Raw genomic sequence first — 11,751 nt, 5'->3', positions numbered from 1 at the left:
GTAACAAGTTTACTCAGATGATAGTCTACATTTATCTGTGTGTTCATAAGAGAAGCCTAGCGTTTCCTAATATATTTGTCCTCTAGATGAGATGCAGCTCAGTGAAAACTTACTTTACTTGTACCAGTGGTTTCACCAGTGGACAAAAGAATGGGGACTTACTAACTTGTAATGTAAAGCATAAGTAAAAATGTTTACTTCTTCGTGAGACTTGAACATCTACTGGACTTAAACACAACTGCTAAGTTGTATATGTAGTTAAATATGTATAATAACATACCTATATAGGTACTGTATCAGAACCTAAAGTCTAACTTCACAATGAAACTTAGCTTTATTTTAGTTATTAGACTTTTTCCTATTTATTTACACATATGTATCAAATTACACTGTTGCTGTATTAGAAATGTGCACTGTATTGCACTTTATGCATTTTTATCATGTAATAATACATAATACAAAGTTCAGTATCAGAAAAACTGAAAAATGCAATTGAGTAGCACAGTAAAGAAAGTGTGGGTTTGTAAGTAAGCAATTTTCTTCAAAAATACTATCTGTACTTGAAAATATCTTGAACATATGGACTAAATAGTTGATAGCAATGAAAGCATATCTGTGTATGAGTGTGTAGGAGTTTAGGAGAAGGAAGGAGAAGCAGGTGTTAAACATGACAGTAAGGTGGGAAAAAGTGACAATGGGAGAATGAGAAATCTAATGCAGAAATTTATCTTGTGCAACTAATCCTTGACACGTAACTTCGGGTATAGCGTTATCTACAAGCTATATCTGAATCAATATGTGTATGGTCTTATGTTGCTGTAAATGTGAAGCAGCTTATTCCTATTTATTTTAAGGCAATTTATATGCATAATCATATTTTTGCAAAGAAAATAATTTTGAGAATGGTGTTACATATTAACTCCAGGATGCTGGTAGCCATTGGAATAGGTTCCTTTTTATACAGCAAGACAAATAAAACTCTTCCATTATGGCTTGGAAGCATTTTGATATTTGTAATGAAAATTTCATGTTATAAAGTGTAACTTTACTTAAGAGAATTCATAAATATTGGCAAGGTGACAGATTTTGTATCTTTAAGGGAAAAAATATGTTCATCATGTACCTGATACATCATCCTTTCAGGTTGCATTCCAATCAAGTGTTCATCCAGTAATTGAAATGAATATTTTTTTATATATTGAAATGAATTGAAGTGAATATATTTATAATTTATATAGAATGTAGACTATAAGAAATAAATTATCTACTATGGTGAGGTTTGGGGAAAAATTTTTCTAACATTTAACAGCTAATGAATTTAGTTGCTGAGTGATTAAAAGAGCAGTGGATTGTATTAAGAAGTTAACACCTCTCAGTAATGACCTGTTCCCCGTTGGCATGCCTCTAACTTTATTACTTCTTGTGATAATTAAATAAAAAACAGACCTCTGTAAGCTCCCAGGAAATGCAACAAGTGCAAAAATATGATCCATCATGCTTGTCTCATGCTTATTTTTGTTGCCTATTTTATGGTTTTGTTTTTGCTCTGACCACAACAGGTTATCTTCATTATGAGTGTCTTAAAGTATGTGGGTTTGCATATAGAAGACCTAAAGATGACAGGTTAGAAAAAGTGTGTCAGAAGCTCATTGTCATAAACCAAACTTGACATGAGATTGTTAAGTTCATTTTTATCAGGAGCATTGGATTTAAAAAAAATAAATTTTGTGGCTTACTGACAGTTTATCTTGTTTAGGTCAATGGTTTACTCTCCATTTTATTAACAAAAAGTGTAACTAAAATGGACAAGCTCATACTTGTGTATAGATAAGAAAGGGTATTTCAGTGTTTTGTAGGAGATATAGATTTTCTTCATCTAAAAAAAATGTCTCTTCTTTAGAACTCTCATTTCTTCAGGCCAGGCTTTAAAATGTGACAGTTTTCAGGTACAGGAACATTCCTTATGTTGATAACCATGTACAAGGATAGCACAGCTAGGGGCTCCACTGTCTGCCTCATAAAGAGTGAGCTCATAAAGTGAGCTCATAAACCGGAAATAGCTAGGAGAACCTTTAATTGAGAGCACCAAAGCATGCTGTGTAGGTTCTTATGACCATTTCTTCAGGGTTTGTGCAACCTCATATAATTCATGAAATGATCTGACAGCCACCCAAGAAAAATGTGTTAGACTTTTTAATATATGTTAATATTTTTCTGTTGGTTTTAAGTTCCATTAGAAGCATGAGTGAAAAAATGCAGACAATGTTTGGAATAGAAATTGGTGATGAGTCCATTCTTTCTTGTATCCCAAAGATCATTCCAGATGTCTTCTTTTATACACCTACATAGAGTATCCTTTCTGACTGAGAAATGGAAATTTTGACCTTGGTCCTTTGTTACATTGCTTTACGTATTCCTCCTAGACTGAAGCAATTGTGATCTTGCAGATGAGAATACAGACTTTGTGTTCTGTAAGAAGTCAGTGTAGAGATCTGGTATATTTTCAGTTTCTTGTATTTCTGAGTACGTTTCTTGCTGTCTTGTGTAAGTGTTGTGTATTCCTGAAGGTTGGTGGCTTCATGCCCGGGTATGTTGCATTGCTGAAGCCAGGCAGCAGGAAAGCATATATTATACGCCGTCAATCTATAACCTGCTAGGGTGAAATGCACTGTCTGAGCCACCTATATATAGCAGAACACATTTTTTACATAAAATATAAGCTACTGTAGTTCAACATCCTAAATTCAGGAGCAGTCCTACATTGTAATCTGTGTCAACCAGTTTACATGCACAAGTTTTTAAACAAAGGAGATGACATTGTAGATAAAACTCCTCAACATATTTTCCTTTGCCAAATTCAAGCTTATCCCAAATTGATATTAGCCAAGTGTTATTCATCTAGCGAAATTTTTTTAACAGTAGTGGAGGCTGTTATGGGCCATTTTGTTTGAGCTTCTTTAGCAAGGTGCAAAGAGGTTCTGCAAACATGATATACATAACTTGAAAGTGTAAAGAAATAATTTCTTGCCTGATACGCAGTAGACATGTAGGACCTAGTGAGCTCTTAGGCTAAGCATTAACATGCTCACTACTCTGATGAGGCAGCAAAGAGTCTTTGCTGGCCAGGCAGGCAGCAGTTAGGAGAGGAACGATTGGTAGCTGCAACTGTGAGGGGGTCTTCACAGCTGTGGTATATCTATTCACCACCACCAGCTCTGATGTGGATGACACTGGTGAACCAGCAATTCCCACCCAGACCAACAAGCCTCTCTCTTCTTTTTTTTCTAATTTAGGGTTTTATACCTTTCTATGTTGTTACTTACTTTCTTGAGTCCTTGAGCTGCTAATGATTAATACTCCTAATTCTGTCTGTAATTGGAGCCAAAGTTAGGCAGCTGTGTCATATCACAGCTGGGAGTTGCAGCCTTGGTACACAACCAGGGGTTTGGAGTGAAGGGGTTGGCTAGGGCCCAGGAGGACTGTAGCTGGGGTTGGAGACAGGAAGGGTGGCAAGTTATAGATTGTGATTAGTTATACTTTATATTGGTGTGTGGTTCTGACACATCATGCAGGTGTGATTTTCCAGACATTACAGCTCACTTCACACCTGCCTCCAAATGTGGAATAGAATGAGGATAAGAATGGTTGGTTTAGGACTCTGAAGATGAAGATTTTTTAGCCTAGGTGATGATCCCCAGCAGCACATTTTGGGCTTTTTGTTCAGAAAGCATTCAGATACATCTGGTAAATTGTTCTGCCACTGTCACTAGATGAAATATGAGTGTCACAGAGCAGTACAGGACAGTTAAAATTCATGGATTCCCACTAACCAATGACAGAAAAGGATCACTAAAAGTGATCCATTTCTGTAGGCTGCCCTGGATCCACATTATGCCCCATCTAAGTTCACTGGCTTTTGTAAACAGGCCTGAAATTGGCTTTTAGCTAGGTTTTGAAACCTAGTCAGAAAGGGGAAGCTAAGTCTAGTCAGTAGTTAGCCAGAGGTGGCTTGTGCAGAATGCACGTTTTGTCGTATCTGCTGGATGTTTTGAAAACCTTAAAGAAGGAAATACAATTTATTTCCTGAGTATATCAATAGATGCTTTCTTCAGAACAGTAATTTTCTCTTACAAGCTGGGAAGGAAGACTCAGATGTTGTTTCTCATGTAAGTCAAATTGCTGTCATAGTAGCCTCTGCTTCTTTCTATAAGATAATAAGGCCTAAGTCATGGAGCAAGAGTAGGGTATTTTCTGATAGGAGAAAGCGGGTTTGTGCAGCATAATGTGTTTGGTTTAGGTCATATGTCTGTGTTTTTATTCTTAACAGGGCCTAGCGAAGAAAGAGTTAATCTGTGGTTCCTAGGACTCATCTGGCCAAAGTGTATCAAAGACAAAAAATTAATGTTGACAAAGTGGTTTCATGTTTTGAGTGAAGTTCATCTATTTTTGTTTTATAAAAACCAACCCTGAATACTTGTGAAGAATTTGAAAGTCCATGAAGAATTGAAAGTGTATCCCCAGCAGTAAATATGAAATAGTAGTATCTCAACAGTAAATCTGAAAATATATATTTTTATCTATCTAAGAAAAATATAGCAGATTTTTAGAGGCAATGAAAAGATAGCACGAAAAAGCATAGTGGCCTTTGGGTATACAGTTTGCTCTCTTATGAACATATTAAAATAAGCTGGTATCTGCTGTTCATCTTTTCTGACTGCAGCAGAAAAGGTAAAACTCTCATGTTGCTACAAATCTAGTGCCGTGTGATAGTTTTAAACTTTCATTTCTCAATGATTATTTAGGTTGTAAATTTTCTAGTTTATTAGTCATACAAAAATCAACTTTCAGTAACAGCCTGGTCTTTTCTACTTTTAAAGCATTATATTGCAGCACTGATTAATTCACATAACCAATAGTAATGAAGTGGTGTTGGAGCAAACTAGGCTAGAGTTCAATTAGAAGGGTGCGATTTTAGCTAGGGCAGTATCCCAAAGTCAAGTGAAAAGGTAAAAGTAGTCTCATGTGGATGGACAGGATATTTTGCTACCCAGAAGAAACGTATCTACTAAATAAGAGCTACTTAAGTAATCATTAAGAAATGTATCAGAAGAATGTTTTACCTCAGATATTGTTACAGAAGCACAAATAACAACATGTGTTATTCAGCTTCAGTTTAAAACAAATCTCTGCTCCTTCCTGAAAGGAAAATATAATATCAGTTTATGGAATTCCTACAATTTATGCTCTATGGAAGGTCAAATGAAGTGAGATCCTTTCTGAACTCTAAACATGAAAAAAAGTGAGTCTCAAGGACAGTGTCTAAGTTGTTGAACAGAGTTTCTGCTTTTGCATGTTTATGTTTATACAGTAAGGTAATATTTTTTACTTCAAAAGAATCAGCTCCTTTCAAACCTGACTTTTTCTTTCTTTCTTTCTTTCTTTTTTTGTTACCATTTCAGTACCTATAAATAGAAGCTCTTGACATTTTGCATCGTTCTCTACCCTTGCTCTTTATATAGAACTCTCATTGATTTCAACTGTGTATATTGAATTAGACTAGGATAGATGGCTTTTCATGTATAAAAAGGTGCTGACAATGTTAACATCTATGCCGATATAAAGGCTGTTAAATCTTATTTCATTATAAAATGCTTTAAATAACATCTCAGGATTAAATTTTATAATTGCTAGGCCATCACAAATTGAGATACTGTGAATGTATAAAGGCAAGTAGAATGAGTTCTGAACATGTTTTTTTAAAAATTCACTGTTCCAAAAGTTGTGCAAAATAACGATTGTTTCTGCAATGAACCTTTGGAATCATGGTGACATCCAGTGTCGAAGTAAGAGCATTTCAAATTACAAAAGTGTAATAATCACCTTCTATAGACTCACAAGGAGATATTTGCATTAACTTCCCTCTGAAGTCTCCCCATGTTATTGCATTGGAGAGAACAAATTTGTCCATGCACTTTTGTCTGTCACAGAAAGAGTCAATGAATCTGTGTCCATCCAAAATCTCTGCCACTGATCTCTGTTCTAGACTGATTTTAAGAGGAGTCAAATTACAAAGTCTTTTTGGGCTTTGGTGTTCCCTGAAATTCATCTTAAAAGGAATATGACAGTGAAGGAAGAAAAGGCGTGGAAATATTTAATTTTGTGAAGTGTAACAATGGATCTTTTCTTTTTTTCCTTCTGTTTAACCAGCTCTTTCATAGTCTTTGTAAATACATCTATGATATTCTTGGATTGTTGCAAAACATGATCCTTGAGCATCTAAAAGTTCAAGAGGATGAAAATCTTGACTTAGGAAATGAAGGATGAGAGTGGACTGGAAAAAATACATTAAATTCTAATAAATACAGTTAATTGTGGAGAAATAATGGGGATTCATTTCTCTATCATTACTTCTGCATATGCTAAATCTCAGAAGGTATTAAGGCAATACGTATTATGCCCAAGCTATTTGATATTTCACAGTTGAAAACACAATAATTTGATTCCCCTAACATGAGTAAGCGAAGTCCTTATGATGCCTTAGTGAACAAATACCATGTTTATAAATATACAGCCACTATAGAAGATAGTTTTTACTACATACAGAATTTCTGATAACAAAAGTATTAAATTGCTCTTCTGTTGATTGAATGGATACTGCATGTGCCACACAGATACTACAAGCAGTAAAGAGAATACATGAATCAAAATAACTTATACACAAATTTAGACCACAGAAACCAGCATTCCTGTTATGTTTGAGTCTCCAACTTGTACAAAAGGCAAAAAGACTTGAATACATCCCTTCTCCAGTACGGAAAAAATTGCACAGCTTTAAAACGAAGCATAACATTCTTTTTACTATTTTGCTGATGGTTTTCCTTTTTTGTATTTTGCAAGAAGTGGCAAGATATAGCTAACATCTCAGAAAGCATTGTCTTGAAAGGAATGCATGTGGTTCTAAATGAAACAACATTTTTTCTCCAGTAAAAAAAGGAGCTGTTGTGAATAAGTCTGCTGGATAATGCCCACTATTCCTTCTGAATAGGGATTGAATGTCCCAAGCCTTGTTTTTAAAGCTTTCAGTAACTACATAATGCTGGAGACCTTTTCTGCCTTAGAAACCCTGTTCTCTAGGAATGGATCAGCTTTTACAAACTCTGTCTTTAGCAACAAACTGAACTGTGTTTTCCCTAAGAGAGTAATCCAGCAGTTTGAAGGGAGCAAGTCTAGAATATTGTAAACCAGATATCCAGAAGATGAGGGCATATATACTATGTCTCCATATTTACTTTTGAAATTTTTTTTTAAACTAGAAAACTAGTTTCTCTATTGGTTCTTTGTTCAAACGACTTTTTTTTTTTTCTTTTTTTATTAATGGCTTGAGTGCTTAACACCTTCTGAAATTCCTTTCTATGGATATTTCCTTAAAAGAAACCGATTCATTCCTTATCACAAGAAAAACAAAGTAATGGAATTTTGGATCAAAATCAAATGTTATTCGAGATTAGTATTATAAGGAGGAAATCTAACAAGTACATTGTTAAGTAGAGAGATGTCTTTATTAATTGCATGTGCGTGACATTGTTTCTTTGATATATTTTTGAAAAGGAATTAGACAATTCAAAAGTGTGGTGGTAAAAGGTCTTGTAAAAGAAAAGCATTATGTAGGTGGATTTTTCCTGTTAACACCTGTGAAAATAAATTATGAAAAAAAATACTAAGGAAACAAACTCCACTGGAAAAGAATAAAACTCCATGTTAGAATAAATTAACTTTGTACTAAAAGTGATTTAAAAATTTGTGGCAGATAATTAGTCTCTAATTCTTTGTGTTTACAATTTAAGGGGACAGGAGATTTAGTTACTCCATCATTTCATCAGCATTGTGGTTAAACTGATATGGATTCAGAATGAAATTTGGGGGTTGTGTTGGTGGAAAAGGAAGGACGTGTTACGTGTGCTCCATGCAGGGAGGCAAGACGTCAAGTTATCATTTCATTTAGAGAAGTAAGAAATACTGACCTGTAGTAGATAACACTTGAATTCATAAACTTTCTTGTTTCATTATTTTTCCCAAGTTTTTGCTCCAGGCTTAAGCTAGATTTACTCCATTTTGTCAAGAGAGTATAGACTGACACCTGACCACCTACCATCTGTTGCGTGAATACATGTTTTCAGCAAACAGTTGAGCCTGTCTTGAGCATGGGGCTTTAAGAAACATTGGCCAAATGAAGCAAAACAATCCAGCATTTTAGGGTCCATCTGTTAAAAATATATCACAAAGTTTTTTTTTTCCACTGCTGAAGGAAAGTAATTTAGCCCAATATGTAGTTTATGTATTTATACTTATTTCAGTTTGTTGTAATTTCTTGAATGCTTGCTTTTGCCTTGGGATATAAACATAAATTGTTTAGTTTACACAAAGACTTATCAAGAAATTCATGAGAGATTACATGTGATCAGAATGAAATCTGTGTTGTTAAAGGGCAGCTATAAATATTAATTCCATTTTATTTTTAAGTGAGCTGGGCCTGCAGTAAGAATTTTCTTTAAAGAGAAATAAACCTTTCAAAACCCTACAAATACAAGTTTGCAAACAAGCAGTAATAACGGAATTATGAACTGGAAAGCGGCTGTTGCATTGGCTCTGACTGACTGAAGTAACATCATTTACCCAGCTTCCTTAGCAAAAGGAAAAAATGAGGGCAAATCCTGGAGTGCTTGCCCAGGTTTTTTTCTCAAGCAAAGCTTTCATTTCAGTGAATGATGGGTAGAATACTTCAAAAAGGAAATACATACCACTTCGATTAGGTCCAATTAGCTAGAGAGAGAACACTGGAAAGTAAGTAAATGAAAGTGTGGAACTCAATAAATTAGGGCAACTGGCACCTTTAAAGAAGTATTTATACATATATAGTAAATAATTCAGTCTCGAATTTAGCCCTTATATTGAGTTCTTTCTTCAAGTTTCAGTTCAGCTATTTGAAAAGCAATGTTGAAGAAAAAGCTTGTTTAGCTATATTAGAACAAAGAAACTGTCATAAATTAATGAGTTTAAGATGTGTCTGAGGATAATAATTTGAAAAGCTCTTTTAACTTCATTTTTTTCAGTATAGATTTGCTGCTGGAAGGAGATAGCATTTGTGACAGCAGTGCAGAGGTCATAGGCAGGCAACCTGAAATATGAGGAAGACCTTGGAACAAGGAGCTGGACTGACTGGTCAAACAGGAGGATGAAGAAGAATGTGAGCAGAGGGGTCCTGGGAAGGAGGATAACAAACAGGAAGAAGCTGGGAAAAAAGGAAGAGATTGGGATGCTTTCCCAAATAAGAGAATAGCACTGTTGGATAGGGAGCCTTGGTTTGTGCTTCGAAGGCTTTAGGAATGTGTTGGATAGACAGGAAGAATGGTAGTGAAACAAAAAACAGAGGGTAAAGTTCGGAGCAGGACACAAAGCAATGCAAAACTTTACCATACTATGTATGCACAAGGATAAAAGTGTAAGATTACACATGCAGTTTTAATTCTATGTCGTTCCTTAATTTTTCTTTCTTTTTTTTTTTTTTTTTTTTTTTTTTTTTAATTTGGATGCCTGAAAGAAATACAGGAGTTTAAAGCAAACTTGAAAAAGAAAATTGTGTTCTACTGCATGGTGTCATACAGATGTCCACTTCGTCCATCAGCTTGATGAAAAAGTTTGGATCTGTGACATGGTTTTCTGCTATTTTAAAAATAATTTCATTGATGACAATAGTAAATTGACATTTACTACAGATAGAATTACATGTAAAATCCACTTTTATACTGGATTTTAGAAAGCAAGTGTGGATTTGAGGAGGAACAATTTGTCTTCTGTATTTTCAAGGAGACGTTTCTTTGAGATTTTGTATCTGAAAAGATAGTGTGGTATTTATTTGGATTATATTCTCTCTCCATTTCCCTATTCTTTTCTTTCTGAGGTTGGAAGAAGATTTATAGTAGCACAAACATTCTCCCTAGCCTTTTTCACTGAGATGACTGTTGCTATGAAAACAGGTATTAAAAGAAGCAGCAACCTTAAAACATATGGAAGACCTAATATTGCAATACTGTGTAATTTGGCATACATCAGTCTGTGAGATAATGTTATCTTAGTAAATGACAGTCCCGTGGATATGGCATTTTATGAGATAAGAAAGAAATTCTAGAACTGTTGAGAAATATGTGACAGCCTTCAGGAAAATCGTAGCAAAAAAAAAGGTATAATGTGATTTGAATATTTTTAGATTAGCAAGATTTTCTACATGTGGTTATTTTCTAAGGTTTAAATAGTTGCAACAATATACATGAATTCTAATCCCCATAAATTTAGAGATGCCAGTATACTCTATTGATCTTAACTGTCATTTGGGGGAAAAAAAATCATAAAACTTACTCCTTTCACCATGCAATCTGTAAAGCTGAGGTTCTTTTGGCATTATTTGAGCTGAGTATCCTTTCACTGTTGTGTGAATACTCTTTCAAGTATTGTATCTTAACTATGACAACTCTATTTGATTTGGAGTGTTTCAGTGCCCCAGCTCTCTTGCATGAATACAATTCTATTTTTGTAATAACTCTTGTTATAATAACCTTTGAAATTTGAATCACATTTGAGTGATACCTCATAGCCCAGAAATTTCTCTGAATAATAGTTGAAAAATATGTGTAATAGTGAATTGACGTCTGAACATATTCTTTTCTTCTTCATTGTAATACACTATACTTTGATTATAAAGGGCTGAGGTTATGAGACAAACATTGTTTTATTGACTCTGCTTTTATCTTTTTGAAGCAAAGGTAGTCTCACTATCAGGTTTTAGGTTAATTTGGTGTACTGTTCTCACTAGCTACTCTGTCAGTATTAATAAAGTATGAGTAAAATAAAATGTGTTTCAAAATGAAATTGGAAGTGCCGAAAAATGCAACAAGAGAACTGCTGACATGGAAGAAATCCTCAGTTAATTCATTGTATTATATAAATAAGTTATACTTTTTGAGGGAGATTTAGCAATGTTTGCTGCTGTAGTTGCATTATACTGCAAATCATTAGCATATTTTGAGAAGTAGCATTCTCTCCCTTTCACCATTATAAATATTTATGAATTATTTTCTTATTTGTTTTAGAGTGGGTTTTTATAAAATATATTTGGGAATATCTAAGTGTATTGTATCCAAGTTACAAAAAATATTGGGGTGCCAGACCCCAACAAGCAGATATATGCAGGTATATATAATGATAGTAGGTAAACCTTACCTATACCTATATATCAATACAACATATTAGAGTCATCAGTTCTCTATAACTGATTCTGAAGGAAGGTGCTTTTCCAACTAGCTGGGGTGGGGCTGGCAGTTATACACAATCTAAAGAGATTTCTGCCTAGGCTGTCAATCATGGGCAGCTGCAGTGGGTTGCTACACAGTTCTGTACATCCTTGAGTTACACCTTAAATAATCTTTTACTGCACTTCTCAGTAGCTGATCTTTTATAATTTGCATTGATACCATTAGGCGTTTTCTTTATTTTTCTGCTATCTTGTGTTACTACTTCTGTGTCCTCTGATATGGTTGTCACGATCCACTATTGGGTTGAACAATTTGGCAGAGGTTAAACCCCCTTGCTTTCCAACCGACCTCAGATAATTCTGGGAGGTTGGGGGCGGCTGGGCTTAACTTCTGATTAACTCCAATATTTTATCGTGACTAGGTTCCTTTTACATTCTCGGAAACA

The sequence above is a fragment of the Egretta garzetta genome, unplaced genomic scaffold (assembly GCF_000687185.1).
Source record: "Egretta garzetta isolate BGI_Z169 unplaced genomic scaffold, ASM68718v1 scaffold126, whole genome shotgun sequence".
Classification (NCBI taxonomy): domain Eukaryota; kingdom Metazoa; phylum Chordata; class Aves; order Pelecaniformes; family Ardeidae; genus Egretta; species Egretta garzetta.
This window is presented reverse-complemented; position numbering follows the sequence as displayed.